The sequence below is a fragment of the Vanellus vanellus genome, assembly GCF_965231255.1.
Source record: "Vanellus vanellus genome assembly, chromosome: 5".
NCBI classification, from domain to species: domain Eukaryota; kingdom Metazoa; phylum Chordata; class Aves; order Charadriiformes; family Charadriidae; genus Vanellus; species Vanellus vanellus.
The window spans coordinates 79,679,147-79,695,061 of record NC_138910.1 but is presented as its reverse complement, the minus strand read 5'-3'; positions in this window follow the sequence as shown (position 1 = coordinate 79,695,061).

The window sequence follows — 15,915 nt, the reverse complement described above, 5'->3', positions numbered from 1 at the left end:
TGCACTGCGTATTTCTCAGGACCCAATGATAAAAAAAAAACAAACTTGATCTTCTGACACACAAAAGTTATTTAGGTACTCCCCATTTTGATTCTATACCTATCAATGGCCTATGCTACATATTATCAGCAGCCAAGAATATAATTCAACAAACAATACCGAAATATGACAGGTGTTCAAAATATGCTTTTTATCCTTCAGCTTTCCATCATACAGCTTTACCTACTTCAGCTTCAGATAAGACAGAAAAAGCGAGTGCAAATATTAACTATAATATCTAAATTGTGCACATTTCTCTCTGGGCCCCTCCTCTTTCACACCCAATTCATTGAGAAAAAGCAGCTGCTTCAGTTCAGAACAGGGTAAATCCAAAGAGATTACACTGAAGTACTGCCTTATGCGAGATTTAGTAGACACCACAATAATCGTAAGTTTGATCCCCTGCATGACACATGCCACAATTTCCTATATCCAGCAATTCTTGCACAGAGCCCACTGCGGCCACGAGCGTATTGTTCAGAAAATCGGCCTTGATTTAAAGGCTTCCAAGTGATGAAGAGTCTGCCACATCATTTGACCATTTGTTTTCAACACATGGCTCCTTTCAAAGTGAAAAACTTGCAAAAGAAAACTGTAGTTGGCTCCGTTTATTTCAAGCTGTAGATGATGTTAAGAGTATATCTCCACTGCAAACCACAGTACGACAGAGAATTCCATGAGCAAGTTGGGCACCAGAAATGGTGCACCACAAGGTCCATGTAAGCTGGTAACACAGTTGCACAGAGGAAACTGCTGTGCCTGAAGTATCATGCAGCTATAGATAGCCTATGCCAGGCACCCAAGGTAAACTATGTGTTTTTACACTAAACTAGTCTGATTCATTTTTGCAGAGTTAAGTCTGTTTATTTAAAAGAAACTCAGAATAAAAATATCTTTTTTGGTTTGCTTTCCAAATAAGTTCTAAGCACTTGTCTCTAAAGATAGCATTTTCCAAACAGCTCGGTCCTCTGGGTGCTGGTGAATCCTTTGGAAATGCACCTGGGTGACTTCAGGAGTTTCAGTCATGTCACTGTGACTATTAAGAGGTTCAAGCCTTGGCACCCGTCCCCCCGCAGGGACCGTGCATGTGGATCCCAAGGAAGGTAACTGCATCAGGGAACGTGTTCATACTGAAGGAGCCAATTTCAGGATGAGACCTCAGCCTTCGTTTTGTGGTGCTTTAATGAAAAACTACAAAGCAAGATTAAGTCTGCAGCAAAATGAGGATTCCTCCAGCACAAGACTCGGTAAGGAAGAACAAAATCTGTTCTCATGCTAGAGAATACCCTATTCTAGAGAATACCCCTTTCACCCCTATCTCCCTGACTGCTTTTATGAAGTTTAATCAAAAAAATATATTTTGTTATAGTCCAGTCTCAAAGTTTGGATGAAACCAATTGAAATCTCGAATGGACTGTAGCATGTTAATGATACCGTACTCTCTTTTGGCTTCCTGCCAGCAAGTGAACAGTGCCAACATTTGCAGACTTCCAACAGGAAATTAAATAACTGCCCTGTTGGAAATATAAACCCATTTACAGTGGTCAGGCTTGCATTTTCCAAAACAATGATATAGTTTGTGCACGTAAAACACTCGGAAAATTTGTAAGAAGAAATATGAAACAAAGCCTTAATGAAAAAGGTGTTCTGCACAGGTCTACAAATTATAGCTTTGTCAGGTGTATTTCCTGACCTAATGCTTATGTAGGAACAATTATAAGGGTCTTTACTGACTGTGCTGTACACACATACCCATGGCTGCTGACTGAAGATTAACAGAAGAGCTGCTTATTTCACAATTTTCTATATTCTTTCATTTACTTCTTGAGAACTGTTTTGGGTAGCTTATAAATTGCCTGCTGTAGACTTGGGAGAGTCTGTGCTTTATTTTTAACCCGTTGTGTGATTTTTGGTCAAATGTCCGCTCTGGGCTACTGCTCCTCCTCACACACTTCATTAAATATTGAAGGGAGAGGCAAACTCCTGTCCCTGTTGAAGTCCATGGATTTTTACCACTGACATCACCACCACTGAGATTTAGACTATAAAAGTACCAGAGAACAGAGCTTGTTCCTTACCAGGTGTTGGTACACAACCTGAGCTGTGGCATTAATCTTGCCTAGGCCCTGCAGATGCAATACACAATAAAAACAAGCACTATTCTTTAACAAATTCAACTCTCATCTTCATTTCCCTTTATCACACTGCTCTTGCAACCTTTTTCCTCCAACAGCTTCTTCAAAGTACTATGCTGTTCAGAGTCAGAAACGACATGGACTTGCAAGCCATGAGAGGAATAGGAGGTAGGCAGTGCGTTAGCCAGAAGCAGAATAGTTCAATAATCAGCAATAGCAGCAGCAGAATTTTCATACCTAAGGGATTAGAAAGTTGTCCTTCACATTTTTGCCAATACTAAGATAGTGACAACTATAGCGTTATTACTTAATATTATTTCTTGTTAAAGCGACACCATGCACTAGTGCAAACCAAGTGCACCTTACCTATTTGTTAATGAAAACTTCACTACATTCACTGTAATTAGTCAAAAGTTGCACGTATAGAATACATCCCCCCCAATAGTGCTACCTAGTTTTTTTGCACAGTAAGGCCTTTCATTAAAGCATCTGAACTTGTATTACACAGGTGGGCAAACATTATTATCCCACTTCACACAGATTGAGAAGGAGACAAATTGTTGCAGCGTAAGTCAATGGCCAACCTGAACCAGAATAACAATCTCTTCACGGCAGTCTCCTCTGAAGTCAGCGGGCAGCACCCTGGAGCAAAGACAACTTGCACGAGAAATAGCTTGTGGGATCAAGCACACTAAGCAAGTTCCTCCCAGTAATAAAAATCATATGGAAATAATTGCTTGAAAAAAATCCTGTTTCCCTAAGAAAGATTCCTAACCCTAAGAAAGATTCCTAACCCTAAGAAAGATTCCTAACCCTAAGAAAGATTCCTAACCCTAAGAAAGATTCCTAACCCTAAGAAAGATTCCTAACCCTAAGAAAGATTCCTAACCCTAAGAAAGATTCCTAACCCTAAGAAAGATTCCTAACCCTAAGAAAGATTCCTAACCCTAAGAAAGATTCCTAACCCTAAGAAAGATTCCTAACCCTAAGAAAGATTCCTAACCCTAAGAAAGATTCCTAACCCTAAGAAAGATTCCTAACCCTAAGAAACACTTCTAGGATAGACTGAAGAGTCACAAAAAGATACAGATTATCTACATAGGACCTATATATTTTAAAACCTCACGTATAGCTTTATATGTACTTACGTAAAACTAAGAATTTTACATGTACTTACGTCAGCGAACTAGAAAGAGACCTCTACTTCACTACTTTTATTGCTCCTTCCCTTTTTTCTCTCCCACCACACAAGTTGAGTTGAGGCCCTTGAAAAATGTGATCAGTTACACCATTACCCTGGCATGCAATGAATTATTTGCATCTTTTAGATTCATGTTCTGCATAAGTCATTTGACTTGTAAGCAGAAAAATAGGTGAGGAAAAGAAGCATATTTGCAAGTGGCAGGAAAAGTAGCAGCCAGGATATAGCCTTAAAAAGTCTCTCTGAGATCTCAGATGCCCCAGGACATCACTAACCACTGGTCAGGTCTCACTTTCAGGTCTCACTCTTGTAAATGAAAAACAACTCAAACTCTCACTCACTTAGGCCCTGATCCAGAAAGGCACTCAAATGAGTATCTAACTTTAAACACAAAACTAGTCCCATTTAAATCAACTGGACGTCTCAACTGTTTACAGTTACAATATATTTAAGTGCTTTGCTGGATTGGGGCCTTAAGCAGAGATTGTTATTCAACACTTTCTTCAAGGTGTCTTGCCAGTTTCTTGTGCCTCAACAAACTTCATCAATTTTCCATCCACTGCATCTCCTGTTGTTTCTTGAACAAACACAGATGTCTCCAGTCTGAACACTTCAGATTCTGCCACCACAGTAATCTAGGAACCAGCAGATATTAAATTAAAAGACAAGTTACTATTTTCAAAGTTTTCCTCAAGACAAGACTAAATTAGCAACATTCGCTGTCAGTAGAAGAAAAAAGGCAAACACAGGCAGTGGTGCATATGCTGTGGGGCAAAGGGGATGATAGGAAAGGGGAAAACAAACCAGCCCTGCGGAGGAGGTAACAGCTTAAGGCATTTTTCCTCACTGCAGCAATTGCCTCTGTAAGAAGATTAGCAGGAGTTCTCACTTCTTGCTGTAGCTGATAAAGCACCAGAACTTGCCATAGGACTTGCCTGCTGAGAATGACTGGAGACATCTGCAGCAATGCCGCGGGGAACAGCTTTTCCAACAGAAGCAGAGCATTTCCAGCACCAGTTTGCACAGAATGGCTTTTCCACCAGTCTCTCCATGCACTATCTTATGCAAAGATTCATTTACGCAGTCCCCAGCCTAGAGTGACGAACCAGGGACACACAAAGATGCATCCCGGTTGGATGAGACATCATCACAGCAGATGGACGAAGAAGCACTGGCAGCTCTTTGGCCTCTTCTCTTCCCAGCTCTTCTACTGCAAAGAAACTAATCACATGGACAGCAATAGAATTATTTAAGTAATCAAAGGGAACAGCTTCTTTTAAATCAGAGCTGAAGAAACTGCTTAGACAGACCTCAAAATAGTCAGCAGGGGATCACTTTGAAAAAACAAGACTCCCAAGGACCGTGAAAAAAACCACACTGGAGAACAGAGATTAGAAAAGAGGAAAGAAACAGCATGAAGAGGAAGAAGTATCATGTGCTCTGCTAACTGCACCTCTTAATTAAAAGAATACAACTCTGGCTCAGTGAATTATTGTTACTGCACATCCCTGCTATAACACACAATTTTAAAAGGGATACATTCCTGTTCTTCAAAATGCTGAAGGATTTATATTCATCTGGCTACAGTATGTTACAGAACTAAAGACATTACAAAAAGATAATCTCTAGAAAGCCGGTGCTGTTATTCATATATAGAAACATAAGTAAAATATTATTGGTTTGGAAGCTGTCAAGACACTTCTCTCTGTGTGCTGCAACAGAAGTCAGAATGAGACATTATCCAGCCTCTATGAAATGCTTCCAATGGACACTGGAAAAATCAAAGGCCAGAAATCCTTTGGGGTGTTGATATTACTTTTCTAAACTGAATCATTACAAGTATAGTTCCCATCCACATAAACCCAATTTTATTTGGGATATAAAGCTTTTAATATAAACAAAGTTTTTGGAAGAAAAATAGGTCAATCATTTTAGCTGCCATGCCTCATAGCGTTGCAGCTTTGTCATTTGCTAATACCATTATAGGGTTTGGGCACATGAACATCTATGATTCTGCTCCCCAGTACATTTCCCCCTGAAAAACTAAACTGATACAGATGGATTTTTTTTTTTTTTTTAATAACCCTAGTCACTAAAAACTGGAAAATAAGAAAAAAGCACTGGAAACTGCATTGTCATTAGTGTGCCTGTATTGTATTAGACCAGACATGTCTCTGCTTTAAAACAAATTGATTGCATCTCTTGGTAAATCAGTCACACTGTGGATAATATACCAATCATTCCCTAGATTAAAGAATAAGCATCTGCTTATAAACACAAAACAACTGAAGAGCTGGCACGGCTGCATAACTTCATGGTATATTTCTCTGCTGTTCATCATGTGCACGTAAGAATTGAACTATACCGCATTTCTAACACTAGATCAGGGTGTTCATTTAAAACCATAACTGCTCTATGCTTTTGGCACATGCACAAAAAAAAATGCATTTAAATACATTTTTTTAAAACCATGCATGAAAAGTATGTCATGCAGCACTTATCGGTGACTACCGCTACCAATTCGTGATTTACAAGTGCTATTCTTCCTTCCATCTATTCTTTATTGAGCAGGCAAGCCCTGCAGCATGCTTGGAAAGTCAAGAAATTTGGGGTCTTGCTGAAACAAAGGAGCTGGAAACTTTCAAATCTTCAACAAAGACAATTTATTACCAGCATCGCTCACAGTATGCATCTATTCTGCATTTACATTAGCGTAAGGAAGAACAGGTTTGGTCAAAGTATCTTCCTGTGACTTCAAAGTATCAATTAAAGCATATCCCAAAATTAAAGGGATGTTAATAGAAAACATCTAAGCAGATGTTGGCTGACACAAGAATACACTAAAACCCAAACAAAAAACTCCAGGACTTTGAATTGCCAATAGAAAGGATTCGTCAGAGTAGCTCAACAGCATAGCCCCAAAGTGTACTCTGCTCCTCATAAAAGAATGTGAGTGAAAATGCAGCTGCACTCTGGATCAGAGGATGCTTCCAAATACTCCTGGCATCTTTGAATAAGCCTTCTACCAAAGACAATATAAATCACAAAGTTCAGCGTACGCCATTTCACCTCCGAATCTCAAACAATCAACAGAGTTCTACATAGGGCAAGTTCATCATTAAAAAACAAAGAACAAAAAATAAGAAAAAACTCACCCGGGAAAGCAGGCACTAACACTGAATTTCCAAACTTTCACTGTTTGTGCTCCACAGGGGTGACCCTCCTATATATTGTATCTTCAGACATGCCAGTATCCAGATACAAGGGAGATGGAAAGCCTAGAAACGCCTAAGATTAAAATTGGCCCAGGACAGAACCTGTTGGTGCAGGCCAGAAAAGGGCTGCCAGAACCTCGCCTGCCAGGTGCACCCCTTTTCCAGCACATTTTCACCTGGGCTTATATCCAAAATAAACCACTGAAGTCCCAAATCCCAAACATCAAAGATGAATGAACATAAAATATCCAAAATGTTTCCTAGTTTGGCTCAAACTAGTAAATTCTGCAGAACTCAAGCAAGGATCAAATCTTGTGCAACAGGAAAAAGACACTTAAAGCTGTCTTCCCTTTCGCTTCATCTGAACAAACATTTGATAGATGCAGGCAAAACAGAAAAATCCTGAAGATTATAACCCCCTTTTTCTAAATACACAAAAATCACTCATTTCAGAACTCTATAAAGTGATGAGAGAACTAATAAAAGCCAAAGAAGCAACATAGGAGACTAAAACCAGGAGTTGTTTCCCAATCAAGAGAGCTAATTTAAATGCACAGCATTTAACATTTCTTTTTTTATATCTTTATATTCCTCCAAAATGTGAAAAGTGAATTCATGCTCAGAGAATTCCTATTACTCTCCTTGAATTGCACATGCAATTACTAAATATAGGCTTCAAGAACAAATATTGTCTCAAGTAGCAACAGCTTTCATCAAGTACTGTAAATGCTTTCCTGACATACAAATGGATTTAAAATTTGGAAATGAACCCACTTATTGAGTCACACATTCAGTCTGCAAAGTATTTCTAGTAGAAATAAACAGTTACTTTTCATTAGGATTTGACTGAATTCTATACTACTTACTACCAGGCAAATGAGATGCCTTTTAATTTCCTAGTATATATTTCTTTAATTCTTAAGAAAAAAGACAGGATATTATTGTTAAGGTTTGTAGAGGGCATGAGAACATACATGGAACAAGAAGTGTAACCATTTGCATTTGGCTGTTCATTTTAACCCCATTATGGTATGAAAGTCATGCAAAGGAGGTTGGATAATATTTTGTTTAGTGAAATCAAATACCCCCTGAGCAGACATTTTCCTGTATGCAAAGCATTTGCTTTCTCCCTTCCCCCAAACAGCTATGCAAGAATAGACACTGTTTTCTCATATGGCAAGCGCTTTAAATGACAGTCGTCTTTCATCCCTGAAAGCTGAGACAGCTACTCATCACAGTATGGATAGCACAGATCAAAACTATCCTTTCTCCCATGGCATTTGGTGCAGGAAGCAAAAGCAACACTATATTCTGCTTAAAGACAAAATCCAAAGTATTCAAATTTCACACGTTCTGCAGTGGACACTTAACATCTATGGGAAAGGGGGCACCGGCAGAACTCCAGGCTATCACCATTTGTCAATTAGTTTTCCTTTGCCGCGCAAACCTACAGAAGAATAACCATCTCAGTGGTACCACTGTACGTTTGAACAAGAATCAAGTGGACGGGAATTACTCAAGAGTTGTACCAGTGTAAGGGAGCACTGTGGCAAAACAAAACAAAGCAAAATATCTCTCCCGTTTCTTTAAAGCACCACACGTCCTTTAAGTCCCAATGAAGTCAATGAGAAGAATTGCACTTCTCTGTTCTGCAGAATAAGATATTCTAGGACACTCAGCACTGAAATTGTCTTCTGTGAAAGGACTCCCCTTGTTCACTGCTAGATAAAGCGTGCCTGGAAACAAAGTAGCAGCATTATTTCCTATGAAAAAAAGAGATTGATTTCATTTTAAAAATAAGGAAAATATATCAAAGTAACTTTTCAATTTACCTTCTATGTCTAGTAGTAGAAAATACCACCACTAACAGGAGTGAGTTCATGCTAGCTTTTTAAAGATGCATCTTTTAGGGCAATAACATCCCACTTGAGGGGTGGGCTTGCACCACACATCAACACTTTCACATCAAAAGCAGCTCTATATTATCCAGAAGTCCCAAGAAAAGTTTAGAGAGTGATTCCACGAGGCCAAAATTAAGACAGATAAATCTTTTTGAATAGTTAGATAATCCACTTTTTACCCCTTATTTAAATAAAACTGACATGCTGAGTAGCTTCAGATGCCTGTATTACTTAATATGCTACAGTTCAGAAGAAACAACTTAGAACCCAGCAATACTATAGAACAAATACCTATCTAGTGCTGTTAACATTATTTTTAACAAAAACATTGATCATTAGAAAAAATATATTTGTAAGGATAAGATGCCGTGAATCCAGCCTGTTATTTCTGACACGACAGTATTTCCCATCACAAGTCCAGCACAGTAGGCAGTCTTTTATACAGGAAGTATTTTAGCCGACTGAAAGCAATTGCCTGCTAAATTTCCTAAAAAATAAATTGCACGTATTCTTTAAAGGACTCTGGCAGAAAATCTGTCAGGGCCCTGTTGCTCAGATTGACTATTTTAATCAGCATTACTGAATGACTGAGCCCCAGAGGATCATAACCACTTGGAGGATCTTTGAGACGGCAAAGCCAAGTAGAGATCAAAAACTAGTATTTCCTTCCTGCGCCTCAGTCATCTTCACTGTAATCACCAACCATCTCTGGTGTCAGTAATTTACAGTAAAGTAAAGTAACAAATAGCAGGATAATATCAGGCCTTGATACCTGATGAAATGAAAGCTAAATTAGCACAATAATCCTTCAAGATCATAAGTGCTTTCTCAAGGAGCCTGACACTAGCTTATACAGGCAAGGGGAGAAAAAAAAGTGTATAAAATTAGCTTCAATGGGATAATGCAACAAAAGCAAAAGAAAGTTGAGCTTCCATATCACCACATATCTGTCCTTTGCAGTATTTCAAATTATTTTACAGTTCATCTGACAGATACGTACATAGACACCTCTCAGCAACTGACACTGAATATATACACACTTAATCCCCTACTTGCAACAGCGAGACAGAATTCTTCCCCTTAGGCCTTTTCAGTTATTACAATTAGTCCATGTGAAGTTACCTTTGATAATCTTTGGAGATAACAACTGGCAGGGGGAAGACTATAACAGAACATCCGACAATTACAGGGTTTAGGTAGGGGATTTCTGTAGAACTGACAAAAAAAAAAAAAAAACAAAAAACAAAAAAAAAAAAAAAAAACCAAAACCAAAAAACTAATGTACAAAACCGTGTGGAACCCAACACACTGCAATTTCCCCAAACCGAAGGCAGTGACAGCATTGCTCTCCCTGCTACGACACTTGCCGGATGGTCTGCGATGCCTGAGGCAACAGCTTCAGCCATTTACTGACATGACAGGAGGAACAATGCCAGTGAAGACATTTGCGCTGCATTCAGTCAGAATCTTGAAAAAGGGGAACTGCTCTTAGAGCTGCCCATGGATTTTTAAAGCTGGATGGGACCATTATACCAGAGTTACCCCATGATAAACACAATGCAGGCCAAAAAATTTGCCCAGTACTTAAGAGCTCCAAACCCAGAGTCTTCAGAATGGCATCGAATGAGAAAACTGAAAAGGCCCCATGAATGATGACAGAGCAACCTTAGATGTTCAGGTTCCCCAAAATCCTTGTAAAGGTTCCGCATTTATAAGAGCTGCTTCCACCTGCAGCCCTCACACAAGAGATCGATCATATTACCCAACCAAGAGCCTTCTGGCAAGGAAAAGCAGTGAGTTTGCAGGTAGCCTCTCTATCGAACAAATTCTCTGAAAATTAACTTAACCTAGTATCAACACTGAGATGATCTTTTCCCCCTTCCCCCAATACCAACTATCAACTTCTTTCATTTTCAAGACAGATCAAAGAACTTCCCCAGAACTATTAGCACCTGCACAGATAAACAGATTTTGAAACCAGAGAAACAAGCGTGACCACCGCCAAATCTGATTCCCTATTAAAACCAGTTCAGGAAGAAAGGAATGGGACAGTTAGCTTAATGTCCAACCTAATCTGTCTCGCTCTGAATAGCACAACCATCAAAATAAACCAAAAGCAAATCAGTCTGACTTTTGACATTCCCTGTAGATTTTCAGCCTGAAAAGAGTTGATCACAAAGCCCCTCATATCTGGACCATACTTGCTGCTATGAAAAGTAGGAGACCAAAGATCTTAAGAGAAGTCCATATGGAACGTCAAATTTCTGCACATAAAACATTCTCAAGTTTTGTGAACCTTTTACTACTGCTCAGGGTTCACTACACAACCAGTTGTAAGAGTCAGAAATACTCAGCAGGATTTAAAAGAAGATTACGTGTTAAAAAAAAAAATAAAAATCACAAAACCAGAATGTGAGAACATAAATCACACCCTACAAACTGACTCTCAAAGGAAAAACGGCAAATCAGCTATCATCTACCACTAAATAATGGATGAAAGTCAGGAGAACATCCTCTTTTGGTCCCTGATGAATTAGAATTTTGCTAATGATTAAGATTCCTCTATAGTGAGAGGATGCCTTTGCAGCTTCATCCCTTGCCTGGGCCTCTTTTTGGACAATTTACATAGCAGTAGAGGCTAAAGAAGCAAAAACCCTTCAACAGTTCTTTTTAGCTGGGCGTCCAAAGACCTTGCTAAAGCTCTTTGCTGTACTAAAAATCTGGTTTATACACATGTAAAATAATACTGTTCTTAATGTCGTGAAGATCATGTGCTTTTCAACATACAGCAACATATTGTACACAGGAAACATAAAGGGAGAAGCTAAATAACAACATCCAACTTATGGCCCAGCAGTGGAATGACCCATAACTTATGAGAATCAGAGTCGAGAGCTACGATGGGCCTCCACTCACTCTGCTGGGGAAGGCGCTGTGCTCCACTACTGCATGCACAAGAACGCATTCTGTTACCCCACACCAGGTTTTAATTATTCATCTCTTACTCAACTTCAGATTTACTTATTTAAAAGGATACAATTTTAACAATAAATCTCATGGACAGTGTTAATTAAAAGCTAAATCCTTCCCTGTTCTGGACGTCCAAAGTCTATGAGAATGTTCACAGCCCATTTATTTATTCCAGCATTGTGTCAGTTATTAAATTACAGTAAATTAAAAACACAGTGACAGACCAATAGCTAAAATAAGCGAGGCTTGTTGCATCTCACTTACAAAGGTTGCCAGACTTGGGCTCTGACAGACTGCCAAGAAAAGTGAATTTAAAAGTAAGAGGCCCTCAGTTCCAAAATGTCCTATCGTGAACATGAAGTGCTTCAACCTCAGAGGTGCCAGCAGCCTGGCACTCCCAAGTTGATCATAACTTCTTCATGCAATAGCAGGCAAAGGGACCATGCTCTCAAACAACAACTCTGGACCATTCAGAGCTGTAAAAAGCATCAGCAACACTACTTAGTTTCCCCAGAAATTAGAAGGAAATCGATGAAGAGGCTCAAGCCTCAAGAGCATCTATAGCAGCGAGAAGGGGGCCAGCTTTGCATCAGCCGGTGCTGACATACAACTAATTAAAACAAACGCAACTCTCCTGCCCAACAGTAGCAAAATGCACCAAATGCCCAGACAGGGCCTGAACAAAAGAAGAACCCACTTGGAAATTCAGATTTAATCATTGGCTGATAGTTACTTCTAAACTACCACATTTTCACTTCTAATTACCGGCTTCCCTCTTGCTGCCAGCTTCTCAGCTGTGGGATATTACCAGCCCTCCAGGGCTACTCAGCTCTCAGGGGAGCTCTGTGCTTCTACTCCTCACAAAAAAAGCAAAGGGCACACAAACTGAAACTGGGAACCATTTTTTTTCATTTTGAGAAGAGCTTTAAATGTAGGAAGAGAAAATGATTCAAGACACTAGAATAGTAAGTCAATGGCCAGAAGAAAAGATCCACCGAATGCTATTCTGTGACCTTTTGAAAGCATTTAATGACATAAATAGTTTTCCCTGACGATCAACTGGGAATTAAATGACCTCTTGTCATTCTGGGCAAAACATGCTGAAAGCTTAACATGGTGCTCTCTACACTCATCTTGTTCTGGAGAAAAAGAGACCTCTCCATCATGCTACAAATTTTCACTAAATTCACAAAGAGATAATGTATTAAAAAAAAAAAAAATCAAAACATATGGAATGAATAATTAACATATAAAATAAAATTAAAAACTAAAACGTACAGAATGCTCCTTACTCATACAGCACATCAAATACTTCGGAGTAAACAAAATAATTACAAAGATACTTCCTTTAATTTGAAGCCAAGTTAATTTTGGAGAAGAGATGTTCAACTATGATAACTGACCTCTTACAGGAAAAACTGGGAGAAGCAAAAGCTGTTGTAAATACAGTGTAGACTCCATAGCGCTCAGATATACAACAACTCTATAAAGATGTCACAGATGAGAGTGAAAAAGATGAGGTAACAAAAGTTTTGAAAAAAGAAGACTTCACTTGATCAAAAGGATCTAATCTTAGTTCTAACAGCAATTTTTTTTTTGTCATTTGGACAAGCTTTTGGCTTCTCTTAGAGACCGCTCTGTCTACACAATCGCACTTATCTTTGAAGACAGAATTACTGAAACTGAATTCAACAGAAAGAAAACAACACCCCTCTCCAAGTTACATATTCCACAAATGTTCAAAGGTATGGATGCTGAGGCGGTGAGACAGGCTCGTACATTTTAATTGGCTGCTGCTACAAACACAGTGACAGCATTACAGCCTTTCTCCTCCTCCAACCAAGTCAAAAAGGTCGCTTTGTAGCTCAGAGCAGTAACGAGCACAGGCATAGATTTTTTTTTCTGCAAGGGGGCTGAAAACTTAAAAACTTCATCAGATACAAGAATCATCTGAAAACATTCAAACCCCTTTCAATTTGTAGTGAGAGAAGGACAGGAACACACTCACCTGACCTCAAGGGGTGTACCGAGTCTGGACTAATCCTTTCTGTTTTTTTTTCCAGATGTCTGACTATCTTGAGGACTTCAACAATAAGCAGTTCTGTAACATGTTCATATTTGCAATAAAATGTCTCTGGCCAGCTGTTTTGTATTATCCAAATATACCCAGTGCATAATGTTGTGTAACAAAAGCTGGTACCAAGCCTAAGAAAGAATAAATAAAGTGCTCATCACAACCAACAGACTCACCTTGGAGGACATCAAGACTCCTATGCCCTTATTGTATGTGCTTCAAACTTTTTGGAATGTCCATCAGCCCAGCTTTGTCACCATACTCTGCAATTCATTCTACCATTTTTTTGTTACCCAAGAATCTTTATACATATGTCACCACCTTTAAGTCCCTGCTTTTAAACCAAAGCCTTCAGGAAGAACAATCTATCATCAGACACTCACACTGTGTTCAAAATCAGACAAAAGCTCTTTGGAAGACAGTGGAAAAGTCACTTTAATTGAAAATACTTTAACATAGCAAGTGTCATAGTAACTTTTCCATAGTGCTTGTGCTAAAGGAAATGCTTAGATGAAAACAAAACAAAGTACTAACCTGCAGCCTCTGCCTAGCACAAATTAATCTATGTACTACTGGAAGCATTGCCATTATTTCTCAAATAATGGTAGTTACATAGTTGTAACAATTGAAAGAAACAAGGAAAGGCGGTGGTGTTATTATTAGGCCTTATTAGTGTCCACTCTTGCTCTCAGGTCTAAGCCCACATTCTGCACTCAAAAGCTGGTCAGCTGGGCTAATGGAAGAGAGCACTTTTCCTTACAAATATCATTCCTGCCGTTTACCTAGATGTGGTCAGGAGACTGAAGTACAGAGAGAGGTTCTGTACAACGTGGTATTAGCCCAACAAGAAGAGATGAAGCACCAGACACAATTTTAAAAGAGCTCTTGTAAAATTTCTCACTCACTACGTCATCTCAAGCAGCTTCATTTCTCCTGACCAGGCTTCTGAAGCCTTTGGACTGATCTGTGCCCTATGCCCTTTCTGATGAGATTTTTTAGAAGAGCTTGGCTCTCCCAAGTAAACGTGATAGGGGCTAAAGGTCCACGTGAGTTTTGAAAATACGGCCACGCAGATCATAAAATCCCTCCTTTTCCAGCATGCATTCTCAGCACTGAAGCACACAGTTTCTCTGAATGAGTGGCCATTATGCTCTGTATCAAACAGCCACAACGTAGACAACCTCAGGCAGCACATCACCCTTACACCATCAGTCCTTTAAAGCATGGCTTAGCATCTTCAGCAGGGACTGAGGCACCTCCTTCAGAGGAGGACAAAATACCTATCTCTCAAGAGGAACTCTCACGCTGTGAATCTGGACGTGCATATCCTTCCAAAGATAAGTTCTAAGGGTAAGAAAAGCACACCCTGGTACATTTCCAGTCTCTGGAGGGAATGTGAAATGAGGTTATAAAGTTGCCGAACATTTTTCCTTGCTTATCTCTGATCTTTCAATTTCCCATGGCCTGCTGCTGAGCTCCGACACAGAGCTTCACCACTCTGTCTCTTTCACAGATCCGCGTGGAGCAGATGTTCAGACCTCTGCTGCAGACAGAGCAGAGCATCTGGGAATGGGACAGGAGTATGCACAACTGACACCCCTTGAAGGAAAGGAGCAGGAGGTCACAGGAAGCCATCGTGAGGTATCGGTTTCAACATATGACCTGACCAGTTTGAAAAAAAAACTTTTAATAAAATGCAGGCTTCTACCAGGGCCTCCACTAACTGCTTTCTCAAGGACTCATCTAGTTATGAAACTTTACCATTGCATATTGGGATGGCTGAGTCCTAACATAAACCTAGTACCACGTATCCGTTACTGAGTGAAAGCATGTCTTTGTACCACACAACGCAGAACAAGACATCAGCAGCAGTTATAAAAAACATGCAACATCTGCACAAAGTTACCAGCACTTTTGCTCAAACTCTTTAGGAGGAGTATGTCCTGCCTCTACATACAGTGACTTGCCTCAATTATTGTATTTTTTTTTTAAACCTTCCCTGACACCAAGGGCGGACAGATCTCCTTTCCCTTTGACATTCCCAAAGTGCCACGAGTGTGCCCAGGCTCCCTGCCTCCAAGGTGACAACAGAAAGCTCCAGGTGGGTTAAGCCCTGCCTGGACCAGCACTACTGAACTGGCACATAATTGTCCCAATCCAGCCAACAGGGACACGCTGCCCAGACTTTGCCAACATCAGCAGTACAGGATACTTCCTGCAAGAGACAATTTGTTGTTGTTCTTCAGTCTCCCGTGCTCTGTAGCACCTCACTGATCAAACACAACCAGAGCCTCTATGCAGCTCTCTGAAGGGATTTTGTTAAAAGAGGATATCAAGTACAATTACCCCGTGGAACTCAGTAGAAGTAACAAAGCAGACT